At 36.6% G+C, this 25,577-nt stretch overlaps 1 protein-coding gene across 3 annotated transcripts in view; it reads right to left on the bottom strand.

Annotated features, from left to right (window-relative positions):
* Nucleotides 1-25,577, bottom strand: part of CACNA1E (calcium voltage-gated channel subunit alpha1 E) — a 291,680-nt gene that overhangs the window by 198,479 nt on the left and 67,624 nt on the right. The window lies entirely within an intron of this gene.

Below are 25,577 nucleotides of genomic sequence, written 5' to 3' on the forward strand. Positions count from 1 at the left end.
CTCAGCTGCACAACTATCCCTTTGGAGGCAATATGCAAAGTTAAACATGAGTAAGGATAGATTATATCTTAGCAACATGACTACAGCATCACTAATGGAGCACATAACATATGTTCCATCTTGTCCACATTCGCTCAGTGTTCCCCTTCCCCCACTTTTCCTCCATTCAGTTGTGTCTGAGGACAAGCCCCTGCAGTTTTCTTGGCAAGGGTTTTCAGAAGTGGTTTGCTCTTGCCTCCTTCGTAAGGCTGGGAGAAATTGATGGGCCCAAAGTTATGTAGTTGGCTTTGCGCCTAAAGCAGAACTAGAACTTATGGTCTCCTGGTTTTTAGCCTTAACCACTACACCAAACTGATATATAATTGATGTTTTATATTGCTATTTCACTTCCAAAATCATGGTTCTTCCTGAATACTTTTATTACAAGTTTTCTAAATAACATTGGCTTTATGCCTTGCCAAGTACATGTTTCAAAGACAATTATTAGTTTTATTTGAGAGACACTACTAAAGGAATGCACCTGTAACTTTTATAATAGGGATAAACTAGTGAACTTTCTCATAGTATTACAGAAGTGATTATCTTGCTTAAAACACATCCACCCCCAACTAACTTTAGAATTATTACAAAAAAACAAATAAAATGAAAATCCAGGACATAAATTTTATGAAATGGATGAATAAATGAATGAATGAATGAATGAAAAGAGATCCCCAAAAAAGATGGCATAAGAAATTGAAAATTAATAAAAATGGTTTTTTTTAAAAAAAAATTACAGTAAATGTATTGGAATTAATGCAATTGTTTGAAATGTACATAATTACAGACAGAAAACTGAACTAAAACACAGAGCCAAAAAAGCAGTTTTGATCTTGCAGTTACTGTATTGTGCAATCATCCAAATATATTCATAATGTAAACAATGTGCTTCATGTCCTACACCATGACATAAATGGGTATTTTGGGGTCCTATGGAAGGTTCCATTTTGACTTTGGGATGGAACATTCTGAGTATACTGCTCTAACACAGGCCAATCCAAATACTTTTGAGATCGAGTCATTTTCAGTACATTTATAATGGCCCATTCCAAGGCCATTATAGTATATTGTAAATGGAATGGGAGCTCCAATTTGGCACATTTCAACCATGAAATATTTTGCATATTACACTATTGAAAAAATGTGTTTCATCTGAAACACAAAAGTATAGTTACTTCCTGGAAAATGTTACAATAATTTCAACAGGTGCTAAGTCCAACTAAATCTGGATCCAGATTTAAATGCACTTACTAAAATAATTTAAGAATTGTATTTGAAAAGACCAATAAAAATATACCTCCAACTGAGAAACTTGAAAATGGAATCAATGGAGGAGGCTAGTAAGCTATATTGCAAACAGATATGATCTTTCTCTTCTTTGAAAGGTACATATAACTGTTCGTATGTGGAAAAGACTTGGTGAAAGGGTACATTTTCCTTAAACCATTATATATTTTTTTAAAAAAATAAACAGTATGAAGAATAATGTAGTGGGAATTATAATAGGAAGAACACTAAAAGTGTGTCAGAGCTTCATCCAAGACAAGGTAATAAAATTCTCTCTGGAAACAACCAGCACTCAGGAGCTAGCAAGAGGAATCCAGGCAGTCCAGTAGAGGGAAGAAAGCTAGTAGAAAGCCATATGGACAGTGACCACATGAGTAGACCTTCCTGGTGATGATGGTTAACAGAGTGCTTGTAGGATGTTTTGGCCCAATTTAGCTACTCCTCGAGGAGACACAAAGTGGATCTGTGATTTCTGGAGAGAACAAAACTCTAAAATGGGTAAGAATTGGGTAGTATTCAGTAACAGGAGGATGAGTAGCCATAGATAGCCTGGAGACAACCAAATAGAAGCAGTTAACTTGCTAATAGTTTACATAACAATGAAGGTATTGCTCCAAGGACAAGGGGAGACATGATAGCAGTGTTCCAATATCCCAGGGGCTGCCACAAAGAAGAGGGAGTCAAGCTATTTTCCAAGGCGCCTGAAGGCAGGACAAGAAGCAACGGGTGGAAACTAACCAAAGAGAGAAGCAACCTAGAACTAAGGAGAAACTTCCTGATAGTTAGAACAATTAACCAGTGGAACAACCTGCCTCCAGAAGTGGTGAATGCTCCAACACTGGAAGTTTTTAAGAAGAGACTGGACAGCCATTTGTCTGAAATGTTATAGAGTTTCCTGCCTGAGCAGGGGGTTGGACTAGATGACCTCCAAGTTCCCTTCCAACTTTTTATTATTATTATTATTATTATTATTATTATTATTATTATTATTATTATTATTATTATTATTATTATTATTATTATTATTATTATTATATCCACTGTGTTTCACCATACAATTGTGGATGAGAGGTTGAAAACAGATGAATTTAACAAACAATATCTGAAATAATACATTCCAAAAGCATGCTGTTAATTATTGATCTAACGATGATTGAGCAAGAAGTGAAGATTTGGTGAATAAACAGATGGACAGTCTCAGGAATGATGGGAAAGCCATGAGAAGGAATGAAATAACATGACTTAGTAAAGATGATTTACTACCAAAGTGACTTTCTGGGCCTAATATATGGAGAATGCATAATAAAGACTAAATAAATTTTGTCCCAAAGTTTAGCTAGGGAAATGTGTGGGAAAAATAATTAAAAGCCTTGTTATTTGCTGGAACACGAAAACATGTGTCAACCCTCTGAGATAAGTGAAGTTAAGAAATAGGCAAAGCAAGGATTCCAGGAATAAAATTTATTGCAGTATGGTAGTACTATATAGACAGCTAGTTTGGTGCAGTGGTTAAGGCTTCAGGCTAGAATACAAGAGACTGTGAGTTTTAGTCCTGCTTTGGCAAACCACTTCCGAAAAAACCTGCCAAGAAAATGGCAGATACTTGTCCAGGCAGACTCCAAGAGGTGGATACTATTGAATGGAAGAAGAAAAAAGTACTATATTATTGCACACTAAAATTAGATCAGAATAATTTTGAGTTTTTCACTGTCTCCTCCTCTTTCTCACAACCGAATAATCTTTTCACAGATTTTCCCCTCCCCCCAACATCTCAATCATTCTTTTTCTATTCTCAAGGTCAGCTCTATATTACTTTGCATCATCCAAAGACATGGAGCAAGAGGAGGATTACTTTAATACTCAAAAATTTCAGTTGGCAGGGTGTTATGGCAGAATTGAGAGACCTCCTTCTCAAAGAAAGGAATTGTACAACTAGTTGCTACTACTGGTAGTACTCAACTTACGTCCACAATTGAGCCCAACATTTCTGTTGCTAAGTGAAACATTTGTTAGGTGAGTTTTGCCCCATTTTATGACCTTTCTTGCCACAGTTTTTAAGTTAGTAACAAGGTCGTTTTTCCATTGACTTTGTTTGTCAGAAGGTCACAAAACGTGATCATATGACCCCCACGACACTGCAACTGTCATAAGTATATGCTGGTTACAAAGAGCCCAGATTTTGATTATGTGGTCATGGGAATGCTGCAATGGTCGTAAGTATGAAAAAAGGTCATAAGTAACTTTTTTCAGTGCCGTTGTAACTTCAAATGATGACTAAATGTGCTGTTGTAAGTCAAAGACTACCTGTACTTATTTCTCCCCATTCTTAAAGAGAGAGAGAGAGAGAGAGAGAGAGAGAGAGAGAGAGAGAGAGAGAGAGAGAGAGAGAGAAGAAATGAAATAATCAGATAGTTAATCTATTTGAGACTGCATACATGGGTTCTATTTTGGAATACAGATTTGATCAGCCTTCCTTTTGGCACCAGGGACCAGTTTTGTGGAAGACAATTTTTCCATGGACCAGGGGGAGGAGAAGGATGGTTTTGGTTTCACTCGCTCACCTGCCATTCACCTCCAGCTGTGTGGCCTAGTTCCTCGCAAGCCACAGACCAGTATCGGTCCGTGGCCCAAGGGTTGGGAACGCCTGAATTAGAGGCCAGAGAATGAGCTGAGAAAGTCAACTTGAGTAAGAGGAAATATCTCTGGAACACCAATCTCACATGACAAAAGATCGGGATGATGAGTGCACAGAATTGGAGATAAATGGTTAAAAAAAAAAAAAAAACCAGTATCACATTACACCTCTGAGCACCCATATGTATGGAGGCGGGGATTTTCCAAGATAAAATAGCTCAGCATTGGCAGAAAGTATTTCCCTTTGAAGAAATGCTATAAACTAAGGCTGGCAAATTAAAGGCATGTTTCTCTAGCTTAATGTAAAAGTCACCAAAGAACCACAAAAGCTATCTGATGTAAATAGCTAGATCCTTATAGGTCAAGGATCAATCAATCCAAATAAGCAATTAAAAATGTGTCCAACAGGTTTGATAAATACAAAACTCATGAAGACAAAGAAACTGTATGAATGGTATAATTATATTCCAACTTCTCATAATAACATCTATAGAACAATAAGACTTTCTTTCAAGCAAATTACATTATAAGCCCCTTTGAAATCAAACTAGGTAAAAATGTGTGCTTTCTGCAATAATTCTAAGAATTCAGAGATAAGGGGGAAACCGTAATGCTCCCCAGTATTGGAAGTTTAAGGATTTCCCCAAATGGTATAAAAATGTAAAAAGGAATAAAAATAAGACTTTGCTGACTTTTCACAATTGTAGATGGTGTGTAGGTATGTAAATTCTTTGGCAGCTGCCTCAACCCAAAGTGATTTTTCCAAAAAAGATTTATTTATTTATTTGTTTGTTTGTTTGTTTGTTTGTTTGTTTGTTTGTTTGTTTGTTTGTTTCAGAAACTGACAGGTGCTTTTTATCAATATTTAAAATGATATTTATTGAGATGAATGAGATAGAATTACATGAATTTCAATAACTAAGCTATTTCCAATTCAGAACCCTAGAATTCTTTTCTGTTGGATTTTAGAACTAATTTATTCCTTAATACTTTAAGGCAGACTCTTCTTTAGTTTCTTTGATAAGTTTCCTATAAACCAGCTAGGCTTTTTTTCCACTAAAAACAAAGGAACTTGTAGTGGCTGTTTACAAACCATCTCCTGAATCCTTTTCAACCATGCACTGACAAGTATAATAGCTCAAGTTCTGGGTACTCTGAGATTGCTTTGTAGGAATTTGCAACCAAATCTTGACTCTTGTAGGCAAAGTGACAACCTAGTTGGCAAACATATTTATGTAGCACCAGAATCCCTTAAAGATCTTCAGATATATTGTAAGCTAGTCTGGACCAGAAAAGTCACATAGAAATGACTAAATTTTGATGCAGTATGCCACATGTTTGGGTTCCCAATGTCCCAGCTTCTGAGCCACTTGAAGTTGACACGAACCAGCCATATATGTTCCACTAAGGGTATCTACTTGCAAAAGATCTCCTTTTCCACAAGGCAACACCTCATTGACGCCTTGGAAGAAGGAGTCACAACACTTCTTTGTGAAACAGCCAAATCTCCATAACTTAGACATTTTCCTTAGGTAGAGAATTGAGTTCTACTAATTCCCAGCTGCAGCAATTCAATGCTGAAAGGAGGAAGGATGGGATGACAGAAAATAATGGCATTTTCCTTTTGCTTATCCTCAGCTGCAATTTCTTGAGTCTTACATCAGTCCCCAAGCAGAATTGGATTAATGTAAATCCTGTAACAATTCCAAGGTACCATGATGAATGAGCTTTGAATTGCTCAACGTTATTTACTTTCATTCCAGCCAACGGTTCTGAACTAACACATGCAAATCAGCAATATGTTATTCCACAGAGTAAAAGTCTGTGGAGATTCTCAGTCATCCAGGTCATCGTTGTCTCAAAGGTGCTTTTTCAAAAGGCAAGTGGACTTTGTTTTTTCCTTGAAGACATTTCACTTCTCATCCAAGAAGCTTCTTCAGTGAAAAGTGGATGAAAAGTGAAACGTCTTCAAGGAAAAAACAAAACCCACTTGCCTTTTGAAAAAGCACCTTTGGGATTCCACAGAGTACTTATCCTGAGATACAGAACAGATTTCTGAATTAGTATAGTAGTCACCTCTTTGACAGATTCAAAGATAGCCCTCAGAAGGGTTTTCTCTAATTTACACATACACAGTAGTATATGAACTACATAGTAAATGCAAATTATAACTGTGGGTTTAAAATATATCTGTCAAAGAAGGCTCAGGTTTATACTTTTGAAGAGAGTTCCTCAAAATGATGCTAGGCTCTGATTGAAAGAACTTAACTTTTTTGAAGACTTTGAAAAACCCATAACTGTATTATTAGCATCCTCTGGAGCCAACCATAATCATATAAACCCCCTTTCCTCAGTATTGTTCAGAAAACACTTGTTGAAGTTACATACCAATATGATTTTTATTCTGGCTATGCTATTAATTAGAATAGGTCTAATTTGTTATCTTTGGGGTCTGCTATATTTATAGATTATGGGAGATGATCATTTACAGTTTATAAAGATACAATATAATGCTTGGGTTTATATCTCTCCTGAAATTTACAGTTAGTCCTCAAGTTGCAATTGGTTGCTTCATGGCTGTTCAAAATTACAAGAGGCTAATCCGTAACACAGACATTTCGAGCAACTGGTGAGTGGCTTTCCTTTAAAACCAGTTGCAACATCCTACAGTCACATGACCACAATTTATGACTTTTTTCTGGTTTCTAGCAAAAAAAAAAAAGCCCATTGAGAAGAATGTATTCACACTTAAGACCACAGAGTTCCATTAACGACTGAAGTGATTCACTTAATAACTGCCACAAAAAATGTCATAAAATCATACTCAGTCTCATGGGTTCTTTGACTTATGGAAATCCGGTCCCTGTTGTGCTCATAAATCAAGGACTATCTGTGTCACAATATGCCAAATTAAATAGGTCTAAATGTATCAATGTAATTTCAATGTATATACCATGATGGTAAAACTATTAAGATTGATATTAAAATGCATATTACATTGGGATGAATATATATTTTAAGAAGTCAGTGTTAATTCCCATTAGATTTAATTCAGATAAATAACTGAATGATAAAATAAAATAGCTGGCTAAGGTCCCTAGAATACCTTTTGCCATACTGTAGCTACCTTATGAGGATGGTGGTTTTAACTACCAAATTTTCAACTATATCACTAGGCTTTTATCTTAACATTCATATTTTTTCTGGAATTAGACTTATTATGATTACTTTTCTCTCTGGGCCTATTTGGCAGGTGTTACAATATTAAACCAGGATTTTCATTTCATGCTTGAAAAGCAGCTGGGCGTATTTTGTCATTAATAGTAAGCAGTTATGATTTGATCCCAAATCACACGAGAAGCTGATATTGTAGAATTACTCAAATCTGAAAACAGTGGGGAAGATGTTTTATTGGGGAATGCTTGGGTTAAACAGGGATTAATACTTAAAATCGGTTTATTTTTTATGTTGTTTGAAAGATTTTGCAAGATTATCTTTTGAGTTTGATTTGCCTTCATTACATATCTGGTGATCTGCACATCTGGAAGGTGTGTTAATTAAACAGCATGGCCCTTAACAGCTCAGAATTAACAGAATTAACAGAACTCAACAAGGCAGCTTTTTATTATTATATTAAAACTTGAAATGAAAAGTAGTGTTATTGATATATTTGATCTATAGAAAGATTTGGAATATCCAATTTTGAAAAATCAGTGGGTCCAGGTCTAAAAAAAACAGGAAATATATTAATGATTTAAAAATGAAAATAATTTATCAGAAAATATTATTTTAGGTTTGTTGGACCTCAAATAATATTTTTAAATACCGTAGATGGACGTTAGATTGCTTAAGTTGGGGATGTAAGAAACTTAAAAGTTCTTTAACTCACCCAAATTGCTATTGTTTTGTTTTTAGCTTTGTTCTGGTTTCATGTTAACATGTATGTCAATGCATGTTAAATATCATATTTAAGGATTTCAATGTGATGTTAAATTGTACTCCTTTATCAGTCTTGTGGCATAGCAGATAATCCTGGAATGAAGTCATTCTTCTGATTTCAAGGAGTGGGTCCAGAATAGTTTCTTAACAATTTTTTAAAGTCTTTTTTTTGCTGAGAAGATGACACATTGTTGTCTACGGTCCAGATGTAATGATAAGCCCAACAGCTGAATTAATTTCATGTAGGTTATGTATCCTTATCATATGTATCTTTTCATTTTGTTAATTTGGGTATGGTGGGTATATTTAGTTCATTTAATCACTATACTGCATAAGGCCATTAAAAGTTATTTCCTTCAAAAAACATAGGTGTGCCAACCCATTTGTCATTTTGTATAATTAAATCCCAGGCTCCTAAACTAATTGAGGTATTGGCTGTTGAGAATTGCTAGTTTCTGACATCAATTTAATTTTTCCACAGGGTACAATCAGCCCAATGTACAGACAGTCCTGTTAAAGTAGGATTCTTTCCTCAGGTAACAAATGACATTGTTTTAACAGGAGGCACACACTCCTTTAAATCATCAGTGTCATAAAGTGCTAAATGAACAGCACAAGGTTTTAGTCGAAAGATGAACAGGAGACACAAAGTCTAAAATAAAGGTCAGCAAGACCTAAGTTGGCTCCTTGAGAAAATCTAGACTCAATGGGCAATACCCTATATGTACCTATACCTGCTGAAATTAATATCACTTCAAAAGAATTGTGGCATCATCTGTCTAGGATTTGACTACCAATTTTTGTAAAAAAAGATTGATGATACATCAGATTTATTTTTCTATTGATTATCAAGCCATTATGTTTTTCACTCTGCATGGCTTCTAATATGTTCTTTTGAAGGAATCAGGCAAGATGGTTATTTCAAAGAAAAATTGGACAATGTTTCCCTTTCCAAAAGTTTATACATACATTTGCATTTACAAAAGCTACAGTGATGGGTAGGCAGAATCTGATAGAAGAAGGAAGCAAAAGAAACACTCTCACTCAAAGAAAGTGTGATCCAGCAGAGATCAAATGGAGACAAAAACAAAAATCAGACTGAAGCTCAGCGAGAGGTGGTGATGACTTAACATGCCCCCAAAATATTTGGTATATCCTGGGTACAGGATTGAGTATAGAAAGAAAAAGAAGAAAAAGCCATAAAATATCATGATAATTAGGCCAAGAAACCTAATTAGAGGCCTAAGGTAAAAAAGCTGCAAATCACTTTGTATTGGCTCTCAAACATGTCTGGTTAGATTCATCTACCTTGAATGATGCTTGATGCTAAGAGAACAGAGAGCTAGCATACTGTACATTTCAACAAGTAAGTGATCCTTTTTAGAAGATGTGTTACACTGTACTACATTCTGTGAAAGAGTTTATAAACTCAGAGTGCAATGGGATAGGCTAAACCTGGGATGATAGAGTCCTCAGAGACTGGTTCCACGTCTTCATCATTTGCCCTCTCAACTGGTACTGGTTGAAAACATCCCAGGGCACTGACTCTGTTTAGGTGTCTAAATGTAGCTTGCAAAAAATTGGAGGAGGTTCCAAATAGAAAAGAACAGAGCACAGACAGGCTACATTGCCTAAAGTAGGGAATCAGCCTTTCAAGTTTTGTGCAGCCACCCTGAAACCAGAGAAAATTGGGTCATTGTTCTACTAATTCACCTAATTACAGGCCAGCATTACTCTTGGCAATGTCTCCCTTGCTGGGCAATTAACACCTTTATTTTTTATTACGATTATTTCTCTCTCTCTCTCTCTCTCCAGTATACAGTTGAATTAAAAAAAACAAACCTGGCTCCCTTCAGTAACAACAGTTCTGTTTCCTAGGATACCAAGAAAGAAGAAACTATTTCACATTAACTAAATATGCTGTGGTAACAGATTTGTTCCCCCTCTTCGTCTTCTGTTTATTATGACAAATCTGAAAGGGGTGAATTGAGAAGTATAGTTAGCCAATCCATCATTAGGTTAACCAGAAAAGTTGATTGTGGCTGAGGTTCTTGTCAGACTGACTGCTGTAAAGTCTTGTCAACAACTCCATGGAAGCCATGCTCAGTGGCTGTGTGGGCTAGATTCTATGGGAGGATAAAGAAGCCATACTCAGATTCAGTTTTCCATTTTCAATTCCACTTTTAAGCATTTTTACCCTTATTGGCAGGTGTGCCAGTTATTTACTTGTTGATCAAATGGGACAAAAGAGTTGTAGATTTCTATTAAACATGAATAGGTGCAATCTAGACACAATTCTATAACTGGGATAGAAATGCAGCACATCTGTAGGTGGTCTATGGGCAAGCTTTTCCTCACTCCCCTTTCAGTGTGCTTTTCTCCTGCATTCAAAACTGAAAAGAGGTGTGTTGCTTGAGAAACCTCTACCCCATAACATTCCTCTTGTGCCTCAGACATCATAGTGCAAAGCTGCTGCCCACACATATATGTGAGGTGGTAGTTTTTGCTATTGTTTATGAGGGGCCCACTGGAAGATAGAGAAGCAAGGAGGGGTTCTGCCCCCCACAAATCCCTTTCTTTCCTTGTGCATCTTCTCTTTGTTGCCCAAGCACAGATCCTTCCAGAAGCAGTTTTCTCCAACCCCAAGTCCATTTCCCTCTGGAAAGCATACACAGCAACAGCAATTGGAACCTCACAGATCACTGACTCTCATGCAATTGGAACCTCACAGATCACTGACTTCTCTCATGCTCTTTCTCTATGTGAACAAGGATATGAAGCAATCACATAGAAAAGGGCTTATTCCATGGTCTTCTGGGAAATGTAGAACAAGGATATAGCCTTGCCTGCAGCAGGCAGGCATCTGCTGGAGAGTGAGGGAGAGCAGGGGTTATTGTACTGGGTGATGACGGAGGTTACCAGTAAGAAATAGCAACAGGCTCAAGATCCAATGGGTTCAAATGATACTTTCGTCTATCCTTGTAACGTGTGGGAATGGACCAGAAATGAAAAGAATACCGCAAATAAATGCTTAATTACAGTATATAAAAGATGGATCAGACTTACTGTAGTTTCTGTTAATGATGGATTGCTGGCACAAACTGCACCTCACAAAAGCTAAAAAATATTATTTGGCATATGCATTTGCAAGCTTGATTATTTGGCATATGCATTTGCAAGCTTTAAATTGAACCCTGTGGATGCTAAAAATAAAAATCTCATGGTAAGGTCCTCAGATGAAAATAAAGTGCCTAGGTTGATGAAATGGACTGTTCAAATAATTCAGTGAAAAACCAGAAAGAACATAAAGATCATGACTTTCCTTATCTATTAATCAATGCCCAGAGGACTATATGAACTTGAGATATAAAATGCATATATAATTTAATCTGTATAATAAAGAGTTTGTGGTGTCAAACTTCACACCCAGACTTGGCAATAAATTGTAGGTCTTACCTAAATCACAATTTCTTTAATCTGTATAATGGATACATAGTTTATTCAAAAGTGGAATTCAAAGAGGATTCATCAGTGGTTCCTCATCAAAGTGGAGAAAAGGAGGTGCCAAAAATATCAGTCTTGGGTCCTTTTCTCTTACATCCATGATTACTAATCAGGATAAAGAGGAGAGGGAACACTTATCAAGTTTATAAATGACACTGGCTGGATAAGGTAGCAAAAGACATATATACAATTCAAAACCAATTTGCTAGGCTGGGGAAATGGGCTGAAACTAATAGAATTAACTTTAACTTACACATGCACAGTTTTTCATTTATGAAACAAAAACTAGAACTAGATTCTTTATTAAAAAGCATGAAAAAATTCAGTAAAACTCTTGGAATTGTAATTTAGGCATGGCAAGTCTATAACCATAAAAGTAAGAAAAATGATTGAAGATGATGGAATACGGCTTAACCATGAAGATTTGATAAAGGCAGTAGCACCAGAAGAAGGCTACAAATATTTGGGAATTTTGGAAGCTTTCGATATATTACAGAATCAACTCAAAGAAAATACAATGAACTCCAACGCCTGACATAGAGATGGATAAGAATAAAAAAGAAGTTGAAATGAAAGAACTTGTAATAACAGCAGAAATGGTGAGGGAAAGGACAAGAAAGATCAAAAATTAGTTAGCACCATTTGAAGTGCTGCCTGGTTTTTGGTTGAAACATCTACACCCACTCATAGCCAAGCAGTTTAATAACATACCACAAACATACCACAAGGAGATGAAATTGGAGGTTGGTTAATATCTGATAAAATCTAGCTGATAATAAAAGATCCAACAGAGGGGGCAGTACCAGGCAATTACAGGCCAATTACCTGCTTACCGAAATTTTCAAATTGCTAACTGTTGTGGTAGCTGATGCAGTCGAACAGAAACTAGTTGAAAATGAACTCTTTCCATCTGAACAGAAAGAAAACTGCCCAAAAAGCAGAGGGACAAAATGATTTTGGAAAACTGCAAGAGAAGAAAGACCAACTTGAATATATCAGAAGGTTAGAAGTGAATATACAGTATCATGAGTGTGAAGAAGATCTTGAAGTCCAAACTCAATAGAGGAAATACCACCAAGGCAATTAACACCTAGGCAATTCCAGGACTTAGATATGCAGCTAGAATAGTGGACTAGAGTTAAGCATAAGTAACAATCCTGGATAGGATGGCTAGAAAAATAATGACAATAAATCATATTTTCATGTACCCTGAGATTTTGACAAACTCTGCTTACCAAGGAAAATTGATGGGTGTGGAATGTTGCAAGTACACTGGATGGTTGAAGAAGAAAAAAGTGCATTGGAAGACTATCTTAAGGATAGTGAAGAAGATGCACTGAAGCTAGTATACCAGGAAGGCTTACTTACTAAGTACTGGAGAGACCAAACTGGCTTACAGAAAAGACCAAATGAAGACTTTAAAAAAAAGACACAATAAGGCAAACTATTACATGGCCAGTATATTAAAAAAAAAACATCTAGCATGAAAAGCAATGGCTAAGAGCAGGAAAGTTGAAAAAAGAGACACAGAGCTAATTCTGACTGCACAAGACCAAAACTACAGCCAGCATTGAGAAGACATCAACAGAGAGAAAAGGCTGCCTCTGTAAAAAGTTGAAAAAGAAACAGTGGACCACCTAGTTAGGTGCTGCAAGAAGATTGCACAGGCTAATTACAAACAACAATGGTGTTTTGGAAGATCTGCAAGAAATACCATTTGTCTGAAAGCAACAACTGGAAGGACCACAAAATAGAAAATGAAGAAAGCTAAAGTGCTCCATGACTTCGGAATTCAGACAAGCACCTGCCAAAGAACATTCCAGACCTAACAACTGTTGATAAAACAATATAAAAGTCTGGATAGTGAATGTTGCAGAAATAGCAAAATAGAATAGAAGGAACTAGAGAAAATCACAAAATACAAAGATCTACAAATAAAAGTAGAAACACTGTGGCAAAAAAAGGAAAGATAGTATCAATAATGATAGGTGCCTTGGATGTAATCCCAAAACCTTTGGAATACCACTTGAACACTAACCGCATGGACACAATCATCATCAGTCAATTGCAAAAGGCAACTTTACTTGAAACAATTTACATCCTTGATGTTGCTTTTAATATTATTGCACAACATCTGCCTATTCCAGGTCCTTGGGAAGGACTTGACGGGTGGACAAAAATGCTAAATCCAATCTAAACATCTGTCTGACTGTGTGGGCAACTATAATATATTAAATTTGTATGCCACCTGACTCTCAGGGACTCTGGCAGCTCATAACAATCAAACAACGAAATTACAATAAAATGAGTAAGACATAAAATATGACAAGCAGCATGACAAAGTGAAGGGTCTCCCTCATCAGGCCTGGACGAAGAGTTGGAGATGTTTAATTTGGATTTTAACACTGAACAATGTTTTGGACTTAATGGCCAAAGTGGCTCCTTCCAACTCTATGACTTTATCTGGGAGAAATCAGAATATATGTTACACTGGATATCATTTTTTCTTGTGACATATATTCCTCAAATATTTTGATTTCTCCCAAATTTCTGCATTAACAAGACTCAAGCTAGAAAAACTTGACTTTAAATGCCAGATAGATGTATTGAGAGGCTTATTTTTCATGGTGTTTCTTTAAGGAGGTTACCCTTTATGACCTCTCTAAAAATGTAAACAGAGTCTGTCCTGAAGTTTATACTTAGAATTTTTTATGGTATTTAGAATAAACCCACCAACTTTCATTTTGATACTTTAGCCTTCAAAAGAAAAGTTCACAATGATTGTTTTTATCTTATGTTGTCTATGAACAAAACTATAGATCTATCAGAGGTATACTGGATTTCATTTTATGTCTGTATTTTATTAATTTCCCTCCGCTATGTGAAAATGGCCAGTGAAATCAAAGCTCTTTTAAAAGTGCAAAATTGGATTCAGCCAATTTGCACCACTTCGACAGAACTGGTAGCTAATTTTTTGTTGCCCAGGCTCAGAATGGACTTCCGGAAGCAGCATCCACATAGAGAACCGGTTGTTCACATATTTGAATCCCACCACTGAGTAGATTGATATACTGAGCTGTTGCAGTAAATGTGATTCTAGTATCACTTTATATGTGCTGTACATTTTCCTTGCAGAACAATAATCAGAAAGCCAAATAGGACAATTACACCAAAGGACTTACTTCACTGTCTAAAAGGGATGCCTGTAAACAAAATAGCTATTAATAGAAATCTTATCAAGAGAAAGGATTAAACCATATCAATTCCCTGCATATTTCAAAAGTCTTACAATTGTCCTGAGAACTGTATTCCCTAATAATCAGAAATAGATGCTGATATTAAATACTGAATGCTACTAAAAAAATTCAGGATGTCCTGAGAACTGCTACCTCCAATAGTGCTACAGGTAGTCTTCGACTTATGACCACAATTGAGCCCAAAATTTATATTGCTAAGCGAGATATTTGTTAGGTGAGTTACCCTCAGTTGTTAAGCGAATCACTGTAGTTGTTAACTTAGCAACATGGTTGTTAAGTGAATCAGGCTCCCCCGTTGACTTTGCTTGTCAGAAGGTCACAAAGGGGGAATCCCATGACACCCCCCCGGGACACTGCAACCGTTGCCAAGCATCCGAATTTTGATCATGTTACCATGGGGATGTTGCAGTGGTCATAAGTGTGAAAAATGGTCATAAGTCACATTTTTCAGTGCCATTATAAGTTTGAATGGTCATTAAATGAATGATTGTAAGTTGAGGACTACCTGTATTGTTGAAGACCAAAAAAAAAAAAAAAATCACATACTCAAGATTTGGCTGAGTAATTCTATGCCTTGAAGAAGGAGGTTACTTTAAAAAAAAGTTGGTATAAGAAAAGATACTGTAATCCTGGAAATTATTCTGCCACTGATATCTACAAAAGCAGCAAACTGTAGCAAACTGTTTGGTCCTATACAACTTAAAGCTAATTCAATGAATGCTATAAATTATAGCAAATCGCTTTTCCTATAACTGTTATAATCATGGCAGTATATAGTAAACTATGTACAGTACATAGAACTATCATCAGTGGAAGTAACCATTAGGCATTAGATGTAGTGAAAATAGAGGTCTACTGTTATTTTGCACTATTGTTTCTTTCTCTGGACAGGGATAGAAAAAGAAGATCATGATCTCTGGTAGATCTCTGGGAGGTTTGAAATAGATTAGCAAGGATTGCAGATGTTCAGTTTTTCAAATTTATCTGGTTGTCAAAACAAATATCCAGGCTAAAAATGCCTTTATCACATTTGTTTTTCATTAGGATGTGGTTAGTGGATCTTGCGGTACAATACATATTGTTTTGGATTCATTCATCATCATTGTTAATTGTCTAAACACATTACTTAGTCAGCACACACAGTTCTTTTCCTAACATTTTTGCTTAAACTCCAAAGATAAACTTTTGAATTCAAAATCTTTATCCTCCAGAAATGAGCTAAAAAAGAAATATAAATCTTGACTAACAAACCCATCCACACAACTTCTCAGGTGATGGATAATTACTACAACTCATAGCATTGCAGCATGTGGTCTGAGTAGCACTTATAAATACAGTTAATGGAGATCATTTCAGAATTACTTATCTGAAGCAATTTTATTCAATATTCAGCAATGGAACACTGCTAGTACAATCGAAAACTAAGAAAAAATAAAACCTGATGATGATTAATATAATAAAATGTGACTATGTATAGTGGGTGGACTATGCATATCATAAAATATGGGGAAGAGTGGGTTGTGAAACAGATTATGTGAATCTAGACCCAAAAGACGTATTTGTTCAAGCTGGATTGATGGAACATAGGAACATTGGAAAGGACAAGAATAGATGGCCTAAACTTTCTTCAGTGTAGGAAATGCTCAGACTTAATGACAACTATACAGTGTGTGGAGGTAACTCTGAAAAATCTATTCTAGAATTAATGTTTCTGATTTACTACACATCTAAAATAAATTTTTTCTGCTCTTTGGCTACTGTGCCAAGAACAACGTTCTACTTTTGAAGGCTGGTTTGCAGATTCATACAGCTGTGTGTGTGCAAGTCATCTTGTGCCACTGCAAAAGACAATAAGAACAATTATAATATTTCAGGTGGTGGATAACCTGTAACATGACCCTCATGCTGGACCTAATGGGACAGGTAGATGTCATGGGGCAGAGGCGATACCTCAGATAACATAGTCTCTTGCCATATAGGGCTTTACAGATCATTACCAGCACCATGATTTGAACATGGAAGCAAACTGACAACCAATGCAATTTGTGTAACATGTGCTGATCGAGGTCTGCACATTTATTTATTTATTTATTTTATTTATAATTTAATTTATACCCCGCCCTTCTCCTCATGGGACTCAGGGCGGCTAACAGCCTCATAAAAACTACAATACAAATACAATAATTAAAAGCCGAATTAAAAAGAAATATTTAAACAGGCCGATCAATTAAAATTATCCTTAAAAATCCCCTGAAACTTTAAAATCATTAAAAATTATCCCTNGCGGCAGGAGGCGGTCTCGGAGATAGCCAGGACCGATGCCATGGAGCGCTTTAAAGGTGGTGACTAGCACCTTAAAGCGTACCCGGAAGGCCACTGGCAGCCAGTGCAGCTCGCGCAGCAGCGGTGTTATATGGGAGCGACGTGTCGCCCCCAGCACCGCCCGCGCGGCCGCATTCTGGACCAGCTGGAGCCTCCGGATGCTCCCCATGGGGAGCCCCATGTAAAGAGCGTTACAGTAGTCCAGGCGACTAACTGCCCATATGCCATGCTGCCATATTTTGTACCAGCTGCAGCTTCTGAATTATCTTCAAGGGCAGCCTAATGTAGAACAATTATAGTAATCCATTTGAGAGGGCAGAACAATCTTTCCAGGAAGTTGTACAAAGGGTCTCCTGGCCGTGGCTGCCTCCTGCTCTTATAAGGGCAAGGAAATCTTACTCCCAATCAACCCAACTGGAAACAATCCCCAGAGGAAGGAAGAGAACCAGCTCAGTATATTATGAGAAAGATCTTACTCATTACGTTAATGATCTATCTTTCCTTCAATATGACCAGCTATCATAAATAGTACTCCATCCGTCGTATCAACCCTAGGGATTAAAATAGACTAAGAGACTGTGACAAAGCACCCAATGATCTTCATGGATGAGGGTATGTTTGAACTTTGGTCCAATATCTTAATTATTATATCACAGTGTCTCTTTTACAAAAGAGAATTCTGTCACAAGTTCCAAATTGTACAGTCAAGCTATTTAGAGATAAGTCAATTTAAAAAATCAAGTTGAAAGAAACTCAGAGATTGTCACTCAAACCTATGACTCAAGTCATAGAATTCAATCGTCTTGGTTTGTTTTATAACTATTTTTTCCCCTACAACTACATATACCATATTCTAGAACATACAATCCTATAGCAACACTATTTGTGATTTTTCTGATCAAAGAAAAAAAAAACTATTAGAAATTTTCAAATTGTGTCTTTTATTACTGAGGGGTGTCACCTGATTCAAAGAAGTCTCAGTAACAAACAAATGAAAGAGCGCTTAAAAAAAGGACTACACTCAAAAAGGCAGATAAAATGGAGGTTGCTACCGTGAGCTTCTTAATTTCTCAGAAAATATGTTTGCTCAAGGACATCTGTGGCTCTCATTTTAATATCCTACAATCTTTACTTATACGATATATTAAATTGGAGAGAAAGCTTGTGTCAAATAGAAACACAGCTAATCCTGGCATTTTCATTTGAAGTACAATTCAGCATATTTAAATGCACCATTTTCAATGGGGATAAATGCATCTCACTCTTTAACCATGGATCAAACAACTAAGAATGATTAATTCTTAGTTAATAAGGTCAGTTATAATGTATTGAAAAGGCACAGTTTCTTTTAATTCTATATCAAACATTTCACCTCACCTTTCTTTTCCACCATTTTTAAATACACTTCCAGCCTAACACTGTTAAAAAAAAATCACAGTGGATAATTTTCAGTGAAATGTGTATCTAGCACACTCTCAGTAAATCTCTATATCCATATCAAAGTAAGCACATGCACCATTCAATTCAACTTGTAAAAAACAGAGCTTGATGTTAATTTATTAAAGATTAGCAAACATCAAAAACAGTTAACTGGCAAAATAAAATACAGTTTAAAGAAAAGCAAGTAAAAGCAGGGAGAGATAGAATAGGCAACAATTTATATTATCTATGCATCTTTATATCTGTATATCTACAGAAACAGAACCTTCCAAACTATTGGAAACTATACTTAATATGGATAGTCCCAAATAGATTCTAAATAGTCCCAATAACTTTTGACTGTTCCAGTTTTAAACTTTTTAAATTCCTAATACAATAGAATAAAGATGGAAAGCAGAGCACTATGTTGTCCCTCCTCCATGAAAAGTCAGGGACAGTGACAGAGTTGGTTAATAGGGATGATATACCGGTAGTTCACAAATCACAACATACATTGAATCAAAAATGTTCCAGCATGCCATGTGGGAGCACAGTGAGCTATGGAAAGATTTTCTCTCCCCAAAAAAGCTATATTACTAAATATGGTCCAATGCTGCTCTTATACATATTGTGTACATATAATGATGCTAGATCTCAGGTATTCTGAAAATGACACTGAGACTGCCAACACATTTGTCAGAATAACATCAGCAATGGCAACCAGAGAAATAGTTGCTGTTCCCGCTTTTAATGGTTCTAAAAGGTGAATCATATTACCAAGAAACTGCAGGAAAATTTCTTTCTCTAAATAACATTTGGCAAATGGTCTCTAGAATTTCATCATTAAAATGGGTCATTTTGTGAGATTATTTTCAGGTATCTTTCTATTGGACCTACATTGCTGTTTCAGGCAATGGGGATTTTGACTGCTATTTTAACTTAGGAGAACTCCAACATTAGCTTACTCTGATACCATTGGCTAGATTCAGCAGTTTCCAAAACAAAGACTACAAAGCAGAACAATTCAATAAACACACAAAAAAAAATGACCAAATCATTTTTACATAGGCCCAAACCTTTCAAGCCTTTCAAGACATAAATGGAATAGGCGAAGATTATTTTCTATCCAGTGTGTCAAGGATTCTGGGTTATTGTGATAATTGCTTTTTGTTCTGTAAAATATGGATTCAGAAGAAATCTCACTAAATCTGATGTTAGCATTTTCTAAATGAAAGTTAGAAATTCACTACCTGTCATGATGCAAACTGAGAGATCAGAATGTGTCAGTAGGTACAAAAGATGCATCTGTTTCCACTTCCCAATCGCACCCGATCATTTTGAACTTAGTTGAGTGGTGATCTTCATTTCAAATAGAATAGAGCTGGAAGGGACCTTGGAGGCCTTCTAGTCCAGCCCCCTGCTCAAGCAGGAGAACCTATACCATCTCAGACAAGTGACTGTCTAGCCTCTTTTTAAAAATCTCCAGTCATGGAGCACCCACGATTTCTGCAGGCTATTCCACTGGTTAATTGTCCTCACTGTCTGGAAGTTTCTCCTTAATTCCAGGTTGCTTCTCTCTTTGATCAGTTTACAAACATTGTTTCTTGTCCTGCCCTCTGGTGCTTTGGTGAATAATGTAACCCCCTCTTTGTGGCAGCCCCTCAAATACTGGAATACTGCTATCATGTCTCCCCTATTTCTTCTTTTTTTTAGACTCGCCAAATCCAAGTCCCGTAGCCATTCTTCGTATGTTTTAGTCTCCAGGCCTTTGATCATTTCTCTGAATTTTTTCCAAACTCTCACATCTTTTTTGTGATATGGTGACCAAAATTGGCTGCAGCATTCCAGGAATGGTCTTACTAGGGTTTTATAAAGTGGTACTAATACTTTGCGTGATCTTGATTCTATGCCTCTGTTTATACAACCCAGGATTGTATTAGCTTTTTTGGCGGCTGCTGCACACTGCTGGCTCGTGGTTAAGTGATTGTCCACTAGGACTCCAAGGTCCCTCTCACAGTTACTGTTTTTAAGCCAGATCTCGCCCAATCTGTATTTGTAACTTTGATTTTTCCTGCCTAAATGTAAAACTTTGCTTTTCTCCACACTGAAACTCATTTTGTTGGATAGGGCCCATTGTTCAAGTTTGTCAAGATCTTTTTGGATCCTGAGTTTGTCTTCTGGGGTATTGGCTACTCCTGCCAGTTTGGTGTCATCTGCAAATTTGATGAGTTCCCTTTCAATTCCCTCATCTAAGTCATTTATGAAGATATTAAAGAGTACTGGGCCTAAGACGGAACCTCGTAGTACCCCACTGCTTACTTCTCCCCATGTGGATGTAGTGCAGTTGAGGACTACTTCTGGTGACCTCAGAATGTTGAGAACAGGGAGAGAATGCCAGGAGCCAATCAGTGCTCATTTTGGTTAACCAGTTAATTCAGTATTGTAATTCCTGAACTTTCTCTTAACTCTGAAAAAACCCACTGATCATGGCTCACATCCAACTTTCAGTATATGTTTGAGCATTTTTCCAGCCACTTCCCCCAAAATCTGAGCTGAACATGCTGTAAAAGTTGTGTGGCCATCAAATGTCATTCTTCCTACATACAAATCCATTAAATATTTTATGACAACCTAGTACTGTGTAACAATTACAGCTCTGCACTCTTATCAAATACAGCTGTATTAGAGCTTATGAGTAATGCCTTGCTGGAGCCCAGAGATTGGGAGGTAAAACAAGAGTTTACTGCACTCCCTTATATAAGCAAGAAAAACCAAGCTGGGCAGTGTTTGTAGAGAGATTGTGAAACTAACCAGAAAATGAAGCATTAGGATAGAGTTTGTTTGGATGAAGCAGAAGTTCCCATAAAACAGGAAGCTGCCCATTTTGTTGCAGAGCCTGAGTGTAGCACTTGGTAAAATACCAGTAATTTCAGCTGCACCAGAACCAAATCAGAAGGAGGAGAAGGATAAGGTGTGATCACAGAGATGCAGCACCAATATGGGAGATGCATCATCGTACCCAGTGGTGGGATTCAGCCAGTTTGCACCACTTCGGCAGAACCAGTAGCTAATTTTTTTGTTGCCCAGGCCCAGAATGGACTTCCGGAAGTGGCTTCCACACAGAGAACCAGTTGTTCACATATTTGGATCCCACCACTGATCGTACCCCAAACCAGATTTTCTTATGCTCTTGAATTCTCAAAAATGCAAATGCCAACAAATGCAAAACAGTAGATCTGCCGACAAAGAATGTTCCCCACAACAGAGTTTCCCACAAACTTCTTTCATTTGGATGGTGGTCAGGTTTTCTCTGTTGAAAACCCTAATTCTCTGCCAAGAACTAAACTCCAACACAAAATGGAAGTTTATCTACTATAGTGACATTTCCCAAAAAATTATATTGCCTATCCCTAATATTTTCTTTTGGAGAAGACTTTTTCAGTCAGTTATTTGTAAGCATTCATGAGCAGCATGTTTTTCTATTCCCCTCTTTATAAATTTGCCCTTCCTAAGTCAATGCAATTGTTGCATTTGTGTTAAAGTTAGTCTATAGTTAAAAAGCACATCTATTACAATATTAAATATTACTTTGTTAAAAGATAAAAAAGTATTAATCAACATGACTGGAAGAGTGTTTCTATTTATACTGAGGTGTACAAGAAAAAAATCCTTTGAGAGCAAGAATGCTATATATTTGTGAGAGTGTTTCCTTTTTTGTCCTGTGAAATGTAGGACAATACTATTGAAGATACAGTCCAATTTCTTTTTAAATATATTTAACAGATCTCAGCAATAATACAGCACATCTAATGTGCATAGCAGCAATGCATGTTCTTTTTAGACACAAAGGAAGTTCGCACTGATATCGACTGGACTTCAGGACTTGCTGATTTGTGGATAAATTATTTTTTTTAAAAAAGGAAAAGAACTCTAAATATTTGTGCTTAGTTTACTTATTTCTAATGTTATAATTTACTAAATCTAATTCTTCCATAATATTTGGGTGAAAGTGGCAAGAAGGTGACAAGCATCTGTCTTTACACAAAGGGAAAAAACAGACCAACCTACCAAAAATAGTGCCATTAAAAAACAGAATAGAAAAACAAGTTAAGATAGGCAAGAAAATGGTATGTGAGCACCTGTCCAGCCTAGATGAGTTTAAATCACCAGGACCAGATGGATTACACCCCAAGGTTCTCAAGGAACTGGCAGATGTGATCTCAGAACCATAGAACTATATTTTTCAAAGGTCCTAGAGCACTGGGGAACTACTGGAGGACTGGAAAAGAGCTGATGTAGTTCCCATCTTCAAAAAAGGAAAAAAAATGGACCCAGGAAATTACAGACCTATCAGCCTGACCTCAATACCTGGGAAGATTCTGGAAAAGATAATCAAATAACGAATCAGCGAACACCTAGAGGCAAACAAAGTCATTACTAAAAGCCAACATAGGTTTGTCAAAAACAGATCATGCCAGACAAATCTTAATGCATTCTTTGACCAAGTGACAAAATTAGTGGATCAGAGGAATGCTGTGAATATAATTTACTTGGACTTCAGTAAGACATTTGATAAAGTAGACCACAATCTACTACTTGATAAGATAGAAAAATGTGGATTAGACAGCATCACCACCAGATGGATCCGTACCTGGCTGACCGGCCGTACTCAATGGAACCACATCTACATGGAGGGAAGTGTATAGTGGGGTGCCCCAGGGCTCTGTTCTGGGCCCAGTGCTCTTCAACATCTTCATCAACGATTTGGACAAGGGGATAGATGGGGAAATCATCAAATTTGCAGACAACACCAAGCTGGCAGGAATAGCCAACACTCCAGAAGACAAGTTTAAGATACAGGAGGATCTGGACAGACTTGAACACTGGGCACTATCTAACAAAATGAAATTCAATGGTGAAAAAAGTAAGGTTCTACATTTAGGCAAGAAAAACCAAATGTACAGGTATAGTATAGGGGGTAGCTTGCTCAATAGTAGTAACTGGGGGGGCTCAGAGTCCTAGTGGACAATCACTTAAATATGAGCCAGCAGTGTGCTGCAGCTGCCAAAAAGGCCAACGCAGTGCTGGGCTGTATTGACAGAGGGATAGAATCAAGATCACGTGAAGTATTAATACCACTTTACAATGCCTTGGTAAGGCCACACTTGGAATACTGCATCCAGTTTTGGTCACCACAATGTAAAAACGATGTTGAGATTCTAGAAAGAGTACAGAGAAGAGCAACAAAGATGATTCGGGGACTGGAGACTAAAGCATATAAGGAACGGCTGCTGGAATTGGGTATGTCTAGTTTAATGAAAAGAAGGATGAGGGGGGACATGATAGCAGTGTTCCAATATCTCAGGGGCTGCCACATAGAAGAGGGAGTCAAGCTATTTTCCAAAGCGCCTGAAGGCAGGACAAGAAGCAATGGATGAAAACCAATCAAGGAGAGAAGCAACCTAGACCTAAGGAGAAACTTCCTGACAGTTAGCACAATTAACCAGTGGAATAACCTGCCTTCAGAAGCGGTGAATGCTCCAACACTGGAAGTTTTTAAGAAGAGACTGGACAGCCATTTGTCTAAAATGGTATAGGGTTTCCTGCCTGAGCAGGGGTTGGACTAGATGACCTCCAAGGTCCCTTCCAACATCATCATCATCATCATCATCATCATCATCATCATCATCATCATCATCATCATTTTTATTATTTATTATTTATTATTTATTATTTATTATTTATTATTTATTATTTATTATTTATTATTTATTATTTATTATTTATTATTTATTATTTATTATTTATTATTTATTATTTATTATTTATTATTTATTATTTATTATTTATTATTAATGTATGAGTTAATTTTATCATCTGTACTGGCCCTTGGGTCTACCATATTGGGGCAGTGTAAACCAGATGACCAGATGCATGTATGTAACTAATATTATGCAGAGCATAATAAGGCCTGAGAAAAAGGAAATGCAGATACAACTGGTTTACAAGACCATTCACTATATCTTGCAAACCATCCTTATTTCTACCAATAGTATGTTTCGTACATTGATTGTTCTTCAAATTTCTATCTGCTCTCTTTCTCTTTCAGCTCTATCCAACACCATCATTAGCCATCTTCTCTTTTCTTACAATCCATTCACTTTCCTTCATACCCCATTTTGCAATTCAATCTTTATTCATTATTTTATTTTTGTATCACCAAATCATGCATTGTACTTTTTTATACTGTTGCTTGTTTTGTATAGCAGTCTATATTTATTAGTAATTCTCATACTAGACTTTATCACTTTTTAAATTTCACTTAGTTCTTATCTATGGAATTCCAATTCCTTCTATGTTTCTCCTAAAATGTTCACATAATAAGGTAGGTAGAAATGTGCTCTTATTTACAGCCATGTTGTCCTCTTTCAACATTCCTTCATTCTTTTCACAGAGTATATGCTATCCACTATTTTTCTACTAACATTTCCACATCTTAAAATCTCTCCATTTGTCCATCTTTAGAAAAAAAATTACCAAGGTCTACCAGATCACGTATTTTATCATTTATAACTTGCAATTGTTCACTCCATTTCCCCTGTGAAATACAAATTGTTTGGTCTTTGATACATTAATTTTCAGATCCTTACACTTTGCATTATACAATGTAACATTTATAACAAATCATTTGGGTTCTTAGCCAACAATATGGCATTATCTACATAGAAAAGTACACTTGCATCCACATCCACAATCAACAAAGCTTTCAGTGAACAATATGGCATTCATCAGCATACAAAAGTACAAGTACATCTACACCCACAGTCAACACACCTCTAACAATCCCAGAAGCATTTCTTATATGTTTGTCCATAAGTACATTAAAATCTAGAGGACAGAATACATTCTTGCCTTATTTATTGCTCAAAATTGAATCATTCTCATGAATGCATTCTTGTTGATTGATTTGTATATAAGATTTCTCTCTGTTGTTATTTTTTGTTTTGTTTTGTGCCTTTACCCTTTATTCCTGGTGACTGCTTGTACAAGTCCCGATAGAGATAAAGATAGATGGAGAGGGAGAGGGAGAGGGAGAGGGAGAGAGGGAGGGAGGGAGAGAGAGAGAGAGAGAGAGAGAGAGAGAGAGAGAGAGAGAGAGAGAGAGAGAGAGAGAGA

This window comes from Protobothrops mucrosquamatus, unplaced genomic scaffold, assembly GCF_001527695.2.
Source record: "Protobothrops mucrosquamatus isolate PMUCROS unplaced genomic scaffold, P.Mucros_1.0 scaffold140, whole genome shotgun sequence".
Classification (NCBI taxonomy): domain Eukaryota; kingdom Metazoa; phylum Chordata; class Lepidosauria; order Squamata; family Viperidae; genus Protobothrops; species Protobothrops mucrosquamatus.